Source organism: Triticum aestivum, chromosome 2A (genome assembly GCF_018294505.1).
Source record: "Triticum aestivum cultivar Chinese Spring chromosome 2A, IWGSC CS RefSeq v2.1, whole genome shotgun sequence".
NCBI lineage: Eukaryota > Viridiplantae > Streptophyta > Magnoliopsida > Poales > Poaceae > Triticum > Triticum aestivum.
The window spans coordinates 611,840,717-611,852,262 of NC_057797.1; positions in this window are offsets into that span (position 1 = coordinate 611,840,717).

An 11,546-nucleotide genomic window follows, 5' to 3' on the forward strand; every position below is an offset into this window, starting at 1 on the left:
AAGTAATGAACGGTGTGGGGCACCCCGTGACAACAACCCGGCGGGTGGTGCTGATGACGCTCAGGGAGTGGTGGACCGGGCCCGCGCACGCAGGGAGGCCGAGTTAGCCACACAGCATCAGGCTCGGCAGCTCACGCCGGTTCGTCCAACCACCTTGACTGAACCTGGTGTTACTTCTAGTTCTTTGGGGGTGCCTTGCCTTATCCCCGCTTTATGCAACGTGCGCCTGCCCAAGGATTTCAAAGGCCCACGCAAGGTACCAAATTACACGGCGGATCAACCTCCAGAGACATGGGTGGAGAGCTATGAGATGGCCATGGAGATGCTTGATGTGGATGACGCGGCGTGTGCGAAATACTTCACCATGATGCTCGAAGGAACGACCCATACTTGGTTAAAAAGCTTGCCGGCTAATTCTATCAGTTCATGGGCCCAATTACGAGCCCGGTTTATCAGCAATTTCAAAGATACCTGTAAACAGCCTATGTCGATAGTGGACTTAGCTGCATGCGTCCAGGAGGAAGGAGAATCAACGACTCATTGGGTGCGCCGGGTTTCACAAGTGTTGCACTCCTCATACCGCATCAACGCTGACACCGCAGTATTAACCCTAGAAGGCAACTGCCGGTTTGGACCCCTGAAGCTGAAGTTGGGACGGATGAAGCGTCATTGCACCGACATGGGGACCCTCATGGCCGCTTTGGTGAAATATGCTGATTCTGATAGCACCAAGGATCCCGAATCTGATGATGACAAGACAGGGAAAGGGAAGAAGAACAACAGCTCCAAAGGTCAGCATCATCACTAGGCAGGCAATGGTGGAAGAGGCAAGCGTAAAGCGGATGGTAACATGGACTTTGTGGCTAATACCAACGCACAGGACAATGGCCAACGATGCAAGGGTAGGCCAAAAAATCATAATGGAGCGCCCAACCCTAACCCAAACCGCCTAAACTATCTGCTAAGCCAGCCCTGTCCAAGACATGGGACGAAGGAGGCGCCGGCAAACCACCTTTGGAAAGATTGCTTTATTATGCAGGAGTTCAAGAATTCTAATAATTTCCGGTATGATCACGAATCTGGCGGAGGCTCGGGATCCGGGCCGGGTTACGGAGGAGGAAGTTCCGTTTCAGGATTCAATGGTAATCCGGGAGGACATAATGGTCAAAATAGTCAGAACAACCAGGGTGGTTACAACCAACAGCAGCAACAGTCAGGTTACCAGAGCAACCCAAAGCAGTTGAGTAATGGGCAGTACCATGTCTTCACCACTAGCTTGGACAAGCGAGACCGGAAAGTTCAGAGGCGGGCGGTCAACTCTGTTGAACCGGCCATACCCCGTTATCTACGTTGGTCTGAACAACCAATCATATGGAGCAGAGAAGATCACCCTCCCCAGATCGATAATCCTGGTCAGTTGGCTTTGGTGGTGGCGCCTTAGGTGGGAGGTTACAAGTTCACCAAGGTGCTCATGGATGGAGGGAGTAGCATTAACATCCTGTACTATGAGACCTTCCGTCGTATGGGACTAACAGATAAGAATCTCAAACCGTCTAATACAGTATTCCACGGTGTAGTGCCTGGCAGATCAGCATATCCCGTTGGTAAGATAGCTCTGGAAGTGGCCTTTGGGGATGATCATGATTCCAGGTCGGAGATATTGACGTTTGAAGTGGTGAAAATCCAAAGTCCATATCATGCCCTGTTTGGGCGACCGGCCTATGCCAAGTTTATGGCTCGGCCCTGTTATGTGTATTTGCAGCTCAAGATGCCGGGTCACAAGGGGACAATAACGGTTCACGGAAGCCGCAAAATCGCTTTGGAATGCGAGGAAGGAGATGCGGCTTATGCAGAGTCGGTTTGTGCCACCGAGGAGTTGAAGTACTATAAAGACAATGTTGATCCGGCGGACATGACTCCGTTGAAGAAGCCAACTACGGAGCATGATCCGGCCCTGAAGTTCAAATTGGCAGCAGAAACTAAGCTTGTTGACTTCGTACCTGGTGAATCGTCCAAGCAGTTCAGCATCAGTGCCAACTTGGATCCGAAATAGGAAAGCGCGCTCATCGAGTTCATCCGTGAGAATCGGGACATTTTTGCATGGAAGCCCTCTGACATGCCAGGTGTACCGAGACAACTCGCTGAGCACACACTTAATGTGGATCCTAAATATAAACCGGTGAAACAGTTCCTCCGCCGGTTTAACAAAGAAAGACGCAAGGCAATTGGAGAAGAGGTAGCCAGGCTCTTAGCAGCTGGCTTTATTGTTGAAGTTTTTCACCCTGAGTGGCTTGCCAATCCGGTGCTGGTCCTCAAGAAAAACGGCACCTGGCGCATGTGTGTGGATTACACAGATCTTAATAAGGCTTGTCCAGCAGATCCTTTTGCTCTCCCCCGTATTGATCAAATTATTGATGCTACGGCGGGCTGTGAGCGTTTAAGTTTTTTGGATGCGTATTCTGGCTATCATCAGATCAAAATGGCAGTTAAGGACCAGGAGAAGACGCCATTTATAACTCCCTTTGGAGCCTTCTGCTATGTGTCTATGCCCTTCGGGCTCAAGAGTGCCCAAGCGACTTACCAACGGTGTGTACAAAATTGTATTCACAAGCAGATTGGCCGTAATGTACATGCTTTCGTAGATGATATCGTGGTTAAGTCCAGGAAGAAGGAGACTCTGATTGATGATTTGAAGGAAACCTTTGATAACCTGAGGACATACAAGATGATGCTTAATCCGGACAAGTGTGTCTTTGGTGTACCGGCGGGCAAGTTATTAGGCTTCTTGGTGTCCAATAGGGGAATTGAGGCTAATCCGGAGAAGATCACAACCATCACCTCCTCGCTAAACCGAAGTGTATCAATGATGTTCAGCGCCTGGCAGGCCGGATTGCTGCGTTAAGCCGGTTTATCAATCGCCTCGGTGAGAAGGCAATCCCTTTGTATCAGATGTTGAAAAAGACGGATCAGTTTGTCTGGAGTTCTGCTGCTGATGAAGCATTTGAGGACTTAAAACGGCAATTGGCCAATCCGCCTGTGCTCGCTGCTCCCATTGACAAGGAGCCGTTGCTGCTATATGTTGCTGCTAATGCTCGAGCGGTCTGCGTGGCTATTGTGGTAGAGCGAAAGGAGGCAGGTAAGGAGCATCCGGTTCAACGTCCGGTCTATTATATCAGTGAGGTGCTCATTGAGTCCAAGCAAAGGTATCCGCATTGGCAGAAGCTGGTGTATGGAGTTTTTATGGCAAGCCGGAAGCTTAAACAATACTTCCAAGGGCATCCAATTACAGTGGTCAGTTCTGCTCCTTTGGGAGATATCATCCAGAACTAGGAAGCAACTGGCCGGATTGCAAAGTGGGCTATAGAGCTGGGGCCGTACGATTTGAAGTATGTGCCTCGGACAGCGGTTAAGTCTCAAGCACTTGTTGATTTCATCAATGACTGGACGGAAATGCAAGCACCTGAAGAAAAGCCGGATCATACGTATTGGACCATCCATTTTGACGGATCCAGGCAATTGGAAGGCTCGGGGGCTGGAGTCGTATTAACCTTCCCACGAGGTGATAAGTTTTGTTATGTTCTCCACTTAATGTTCCCTTGTACTAACAATGCAGCTAAGTATGAAGCCTTGCTCCATGGTCTCCGGATTGCTAAGGAGATGAATCTAAGTCGAGTTAAGTGCTTCGGTGACTCGGACCTTGTGGCTCAGCAGGTGTCTAGCACTTGGGACTCCAAGGACCCACTCATGGCAGCATATCGTCGTGAGGTGGATATTGTTGTAGGTTATTTCAGAGGCTATCAGGTGGACCACGTGGACCGGCGGAAAAATGAAGCAGCGGATGCTTTAAGCCGGCTGGGCTCTCAGCGCAAACCGGTCCCGCCCAATGTTTTTCTGGATGTGCTGCACAACCCATCGGTGAAGATCCCTGGTGAAGAGGATTTGGCTATTTCTGATCCGGAGGCTCAATTGGTGGCAGCTCTTCATGTTATTCCGGATTGGATGCTTCCTTACCTGGCGTACAAGAACCGGGGCGAGTTGCCAGAGGATGAGATTCTGGCCCGGCAGATAATCCGGCGATCCAAGTCCATGGCTATCATCAACGACGAGTTGCATCATTGCAGTGTATCAGGAGCTTTTCAACATTGCGTGTCCCCTGAAGAAGGCCGTGAAATTTTGCGTGAGATCCACGAAGGAGATTGTGGTCACCATGCCGGTTCAAAGTCTCTAGTGGCTAAAGCGTTTCGCCATGGCTTCTATTGGTTAACTGCTCATGCTGATGCGGAGGATCTGGCCAGACGATGTGATGGTTGCCAAAGGTTTTCAAGACGTGCTCATGTACCGGCTCAAGAATTGAGAATGATTCCAATTACTTGGCCGTTTGCGACTTGGGGGCTGGATATGGTTGGGCCTTTCAAAAGGTCCAAAGATAAGAAGACCCACCTCCTGGTGGCGGTTGACAAGTTTACAAAGTGGGCGGAGGCAGAACCTGTTAGCAACTGTGATGCGGCCACGACATTTCAGTTCATCAAAAAGGTGATTTTCCGGTTTGGCTTTCCGCACAATATTATCACAGATAATGGTACCAATTTGTCCAAAGGTGCTATGAAGGAGTTCTGCGAACGGGAGCACATCCGGCTCGACGTTTCATCAGTGGCACATCCACAGTCCAATGGTCAAGCAGAAAGAGCTAATCAAGAGATCCTGAGAGGCATCAAGCCCCGGCTCATGGTTCCTTTGCAGAGAACACCGGGTTGTTGGGTAGAAGAATTACCATGTGTGCTATGGAGCATCAATACAATACCCAACAGATCAACAGGATACACACCGTTCTTCATGGTTTATGGAGCGGAGGCGGTTCTCCCCAGTGATATCCGTCATGATTCACCTCGTGTAACGACTTATATTGAAGCGGACAACGAGACAACACGGCAAGATGCTTTGGACCGGTTGGATGAAGAGCGTGACATTGCAGCCGCCCGATCGGCGATTTACCAGCAGGATCTTCGTCGTTATCATAGTCGCCGAGTCCGAGCCAGAACCTTTCAGGAGGGAGATTTGGTGCTTCGGCTCATCCAAGATCAGACTGGTATGCATAAATTATCCCCACCTTGGGAAGGGCCTTTCATGGTCAGCAAGAATCTGCATAACGGGTCATACTATCTGATCGATATTCGAGAACATAAGGACTCACGTACATCAGAGGAGGAGACCAACAGGCCGTGGAACATAGCTCATCTTCGGCCTTATTATACCTGAGCCATTGGTTCTACTTATGTACATATTACAGCGATGTATATATTAACTATAATAAACCGGAACCTCAGCTAAAGCGGGGTATCTGTTCTTTTACATCATGTGTGGTTACGCGGAGTTGTTTTAAAGCGGCTTCCAGTTTACCCCTTGAGTTTGCTTTGCTAAAAGCATCGTATTATATCACTTGGAGGATTGGTCGTGTCCGAACCAATACCATGCCTCTTGATAGGCGAGAGCCACCAGATCACTTGGGGACTTGGTCATGTCTGAACCAGTCATGCCTCTTGATCGGCCTAAGGCCACAGAATCACTTGGGGGCTTGGTCGAACCCGAACCATGACCATGCCATTTGGTCGGCATAAATGCCACGGTTTCATTTGGGGACCTGGCTGACTAGAACCATAGTTACACCTAACGGGAGCTTGGTCGTGTTTGGCCATGGTAACGCCATTTGATCAGCTTAAATAAACCTTTTTTGGCAAACGGTTTTGTCATTGCTTTTTTCTTCACACTTTTCTTTGAAGGTTTTTTTTGCTTTTTATTGCGTTTTTAAACCGACAAAGTTTTTTAACCAATCAATTGACGGAACACAGTTCACGTCAATCCGGAGACTATTTGCCCGGTTTGATCCTTGTTGTTAACATCCTCTTATGGAGTAACACGGTGTTTATTATAACCCGACATGGTTTACATGGTAAACCAGCGTCATATATATATACAGGAGCTGTTATCTCCTCCAATAGTGTGGGTTTGCAAAACTCCGCTTCAAGATTGGCCAAGCCAACTTCACACTCAACGATGGCAGGTATTATGTATCTCAAAAATTTGATCATATATTTAAAATTTCGTTTTGGATGTTTTGACATCATATTCCGCCTGACGGTACAACCGCGGTGGCACTTGACGAATTTATCATTTTAGAAAGTATTTTGGAAAGTTCATTACCACAGGAAGAACAAATTATGCACGAAGGCATATCAACATCAAAGGTATCAGCTAGCCTATTACAAGGCAACATGGTGCCCATAATAATATAATTGTTTTTCACAAAGGAGAGGCAGTTTTAAAACCGGCTTCCGGTTCAAGCTTGGTCACCAGCCTGGCCTGATGGTTGTGGGTCATCCTGCGCTGCTTCAGCCTCCGTTTCTCTAGCCAGTGGCTGGAAATCCACAGTTGTCCAGTTGATTCCCATTAATGCTTGAAAAACAGCTTCATCATGGATCAGCAATGACGGGTCAATATCGGGAGCATAAGTATGCTTACGTATTGGAGGGATCAGATTTTCCGATTCATGGATTGTTGCAGCTATTTGCTTGTTCTGACTGTCATATTGCACTTGATAATGAGACAAGTCTGCTTCCTCAGCCAACTGACAAGCTAGCGGACATACCTCCCGGTTTATTGCTCGCAGATCCGCTTCACCAAATTCTGACCCGTCTTCCTTCAAGCTGGGATAGCCCTGATCCGCTTCAATAGGATCAAAATCCGGCACCCAGGCTTTTGCCCGGATTAAGGCATTGATTGCACCGGTTCGAGCAGCAGATTTCTTCAGCTCTTCAACCCGGGCAGGAAGCACTGACAGTTTCATCAGAGTATCTTGAATCAAAGTGGGCGCCGGTTTGTTATGAGACGCGGTACAGATGATCCGTTGGGCACCAGTATACAATTGTTCAACCAATGTATAGGAGGCTTTCAATTTCTTCCGCACATCTGACCCCAAGTGACCAATGCATGTCCCTAAAATACCATAAAGGGTTAATAAACCGGTGACTCTGTAAGAAGGCAGAGACGATTCAGAAGGCAAGCTGGCTTACCAAAGATAGCAATGGTCATGGCATGCACGTGCCACTTTATGCTGGTCAGTTCATCCGTCACTGGTTTTAGTGCAGCCTCAGCATCCTCTGCTCGTTTGATCAAAGCGGACTTTTCAGTGGCCCAATCCGCCCGTTTCTTCTTGAAGTTCTCCTTAAGTTGTTCCATGGCGCTTAAAGCGCTCGCCAATTCCTCTTTTGCTTTGGAGGTTTCAGCCTGTTGGGTTTTCAGGTTTTCTTGAAGATCGATGACTTGGTTTTCTTTCGTCTTCAGCTCCGCCTGCATGTATACAGATATATGCTTCAACAAATCGGTATAAGGATTCAAGCACCAACCACGTAACAAGTTATGCGCTTAGCACTTGGGGGCTAATGCATATTCGATCTTCATCTTTCAATTGTTTACAAAGTCCCAAGATCAATACAAGTATTCAGCTTGGCACTTGGGGGCTAATGGCTATTTGATCATATATATTCTGATGCGGCAGTTTCAATTACTTAAAGTACCAGTTTAACTACGCTAAGTTGAACCGGCCCTTGGGGGCTACGTCAGCGAATTTCAAAGCATCAAGATTTATATTATTAAGTCCCGGTTTGAAAGAATATTTCAAACCGGCCCTTGGGGGCTAGGAGAGTCAGCAAGAATGGAAGCATACAAGCAGGAAGGAGCATATGGAAGTTACCTCATATTTATCTTTCATCATATTAACCAGACCGGCTTCATAGTCACGACTGGTATACAGCCGGTTCAGATAGCCGGAATGGATATCTTGGGCGTTCAGGCAGCGTAAGTCGTCAGATCAGTGTTCCACTTGCCTTTGCCAAAGGTAGCAAATTCTTCCTTGGCAGAATGTTTGGATAAAGCGACAGGATTCCTTGGCTCAGTATGGCCAGTGCCAGTAATGACAACCTCATCATCCTTGGTACCGCCGGTTTGCACTGGAGCTGTTGGCTTGTCAGTAGGTTTTGCTGGACCGGTGGAGCTTTCAATCCGGATGGAACCTGTGGGCTGATGGATAGGACCTGAGGTATCAGTAGGTCTCTCTTCAGCAATAAGATCATCATCTTGCTGCGGTGGATCGTTGGGAATATCCTCAGGAATAGCCGCTTCAGCATTGGGTGTCTTGCCTGCTTCAAGAACGACATCTTCTTCGGTCGTTTTGTCCAGGCGGGCCTTCTTGCTTGGCCTAGGTTTAGCCCTGAGAAGAATAATAAATCAAATACAACATATGTTCTAAGGCGATGTACTGCAAACATCACAATAAGTATAGCTTACCCAATCACCGTTTTAAGTGGTGGGAGCTGAGTAGCCGATGACTCGCCAGAAGATGAGTGGGAAGTAACCTGGTAATCGGAGTCAGAAGGATTAAGAGGTTGACGAAAGCAGCCCGCTTTAGGACAAGCACTGACAAGCAAATTAGAGACCTCTGAATGGCGTTTCCGAACCGGACTATTCGGTAAACCGGCGGAGGTAACTACCTGGCCGCTGTGCCGGGTTGTGCGACGAGCTTCGTGTTGTTGGGTCTTCATAAGAAATTTAGGATCCAAATAAGCAAGAGGATGAGAAAATTTAACTTTCCAGTTTGCCTGGCAGATTTTTTGTGAAGGCAAAGTTTCTAAATCGGAAGAGAGAATAGTTACCTCTGCAACATCCGCGTGGCTGGCTTCGGCACCATCCTGACAAATATCATCATCAATAAGACGCATGAAATATAAACCAAGTGAGTCAAGCTCTACCTCAAAGTCCAGATTATCCACATCATCATTAGGGGACGGATTAGAAGATGCAGTGGTTCTTTTCCTGTGGGCAGTCTTCTTCACAGCTTTAGTCTTTTGCCGGGTTGCTCTTTCCGGTTTGTCTGGTTTTTCTGGTTTCTCCTGCGGCAGTTTTTTGCTCCAAAATGGATCATTGCCCTGATTATGCAGACACTGATATTAAACAATGACCAGACATATCAATAACAGATTCAGCAAAGAGAAAAATCAAAATCTTACAGCTGGTGGTTTGTTGGTGGCACAGAAGGGAAGCATGCCGGTTCTAGCGCAGACGTGTTCCGTTTCATTTAGCATCTTATTTACAGCCTCTGTGATTTCTTCATCGGAGAGCTGGATTTTTGAATGTCGCAGTGGGTCATCAACATTGTCAGTATACTCGCACATCAAACCGGAGCGCTGACTAAGGGGCAGTATGCTCCATGATATCCAACAGCGAGCGAGATCAACCCCTGTTAAACCGTTGGCCATAAAGGCTCTAAGCTTTGACAGTTGGGGAGCATATTTGCTTCTCTCCTGGGCAGTCAATCTTTGAGGAAAAGGGTGTGTATTGCTGAGCCGCTCCGGACGAAAGCCAGGCAAGGGATTCTCACCAGCAGGGGAGGTGTCTTTGCAGTAGAACCATGTCTGATTCCACTCCTTGGGGTGACTGTGCAGCTTGGCGTGAGGGTATGTGACCTCTTTCCTTTTCTGAATCGCCACGCCACCCAACTCTGTATTAGAGCCATCATTAAACTCAGTACGGCGGTTTAGATGGAAAAGGTCTCTGAACAATTCCACTGTGGGCTCCTCTTGAAAGAACACCTCACAGAGCACTTGGAAGTGACACATATTTGTAACAGAGTTGGGGCCAGTGTCTTGCGGATGGAGTTGGAAATCGGCTAAAACATCCCGGTAAAATTTAGAACCAGGCGGCTTAAAGCCCCGGGCTAGGTGATCTACGAAAACAACAACCTCTCCTTCTCGAGGTGTGGGAGGGCATTCTTTTCCAGGAGTCCTCCAATGGATGGTGTCTTTGCTGCTTAAAGCGCCAATCAGGACTAAATCGTCCAGTTGATCCTCTGTGACACGAGAAGGAACCCAATTGCACTCATATACTTGCTTGGCCATGATGGAATCTGCAAGGTAGAAGGTCTCGGTTCAAAAATGCATTTGATCAAGGTACGTTGGTATGTGCACTGTTAAACCGGAGACAGAACTATCTGAACCGGAGTTTCATGAAGCAACCAACATCTGGCGGTTCAACAAGGGGACTAATGCATATACCGGTTTGGACAATTTTCTATAAGGTTAAACCACCTAATCTAAGCATTGAAAAGTTGAGATTGCGGATGGACAAGTACGCAGAAACAGGTTTCACAAGATTTCTTTACAGCATTGGATCTGAAGCAAGTTCAGAAAATAGATAAATGCTTAGAGGTTCAAAGGAGCAGTACTGAACCAATGAGCAAAACGTTCATATAGATCTATGGTTTGAGATGCATAAGTGAAGGCGAAGGTCAAACAACTATCGTTGCACAGAGTAAAGATTTGCAGATTCATCTAAAGATCTATCATATGAGCAACATGCAGACGATGAACACTGACGAACTGCGAAACCCTAGGCCAGATCTGCGGGGGAAAGGATAGAAGATTTACTGGATCTGAGGAAGATGCGGAAGGTTGCCGCGATGTTCTGGTGCGCTCAGGTTGATGCAGCGGCCAAGGATGAGGCAGAGGTCGACGGCGGCGGCGGAGCTCCGAGGCTGGCGACGCGAGGAAGACGAAGAAGGCACGGAAGGAGAAAAGAAATGACCCTTCGGTCCTATTTATAAGGCGAAAGAACATGAGTCAGGCGCGACAATCAAGGGGCCACAAACCGGAGCTGTCGCCTCGATTTCTGCCGATCTATTAAACAAAGAAGCATAATGGATAGCTTCGTTATGATAGGTGACGTCACTCCGGTTTACAGCAATCAGAGAAGATGACATCATGGTGGTTTACCAATTTATAAAAAGATGTTGAAAATGAAGCTTTTATTAAAGGATTGACATGAACCCGTTCAAATCAATCTGGAGCCTAATGTTGGGGATATTACTACTAGGCGTAAACCGGCCTATCTGGGCCAGGTTAACTTCGTCAGTAGTTAAGTATGTTAAAGCCCAAGAAGACAGAGGAGGGCTCAAGGCCCATGGTCGGTTCAAGGCCTTTAGCCGTAAACCGGCGTTAGTAGTTAACCTGTATTGTAAGTTAGGAATAAGTAGAGACCAAACCGGACACATTTATGAGCCGGTATTGGGACTCCGTAAGCCGACGGGAGTCACCCGTGTATATAAGGGGACGACCCGGCAGCGGTTCAAGGACAACAGACAGCAACTAGAGACATAGGCGAAGCTTGTTGGCTCCCTAGTCATCGAAACCCCATCAATTCCATAACAACTAGACGTAGGCTTTTACCTTCATCGAAGGGGCCGAACTAGTATAAACTCTCTTGCGTCCTTGTGTCCGCTTTAACCCCTTCAAGCTAACCCGTCGTGATGGCTCCACGATTAAGTCCTTTCTCTAGGACATCTGCCGTGACAAAACCACGACACCACCGGTCATCGGAGCGGCAGGCGGAGGGAGGCGAATCCACGGGTTCGCCGACGGAGATCGAGGGGAGGAAGGCTTTCCCAAGTCACCTTGGGAGAGAGGAAAAAAGCTTATCCCTAAGTGATCCTTGCGGCCTCC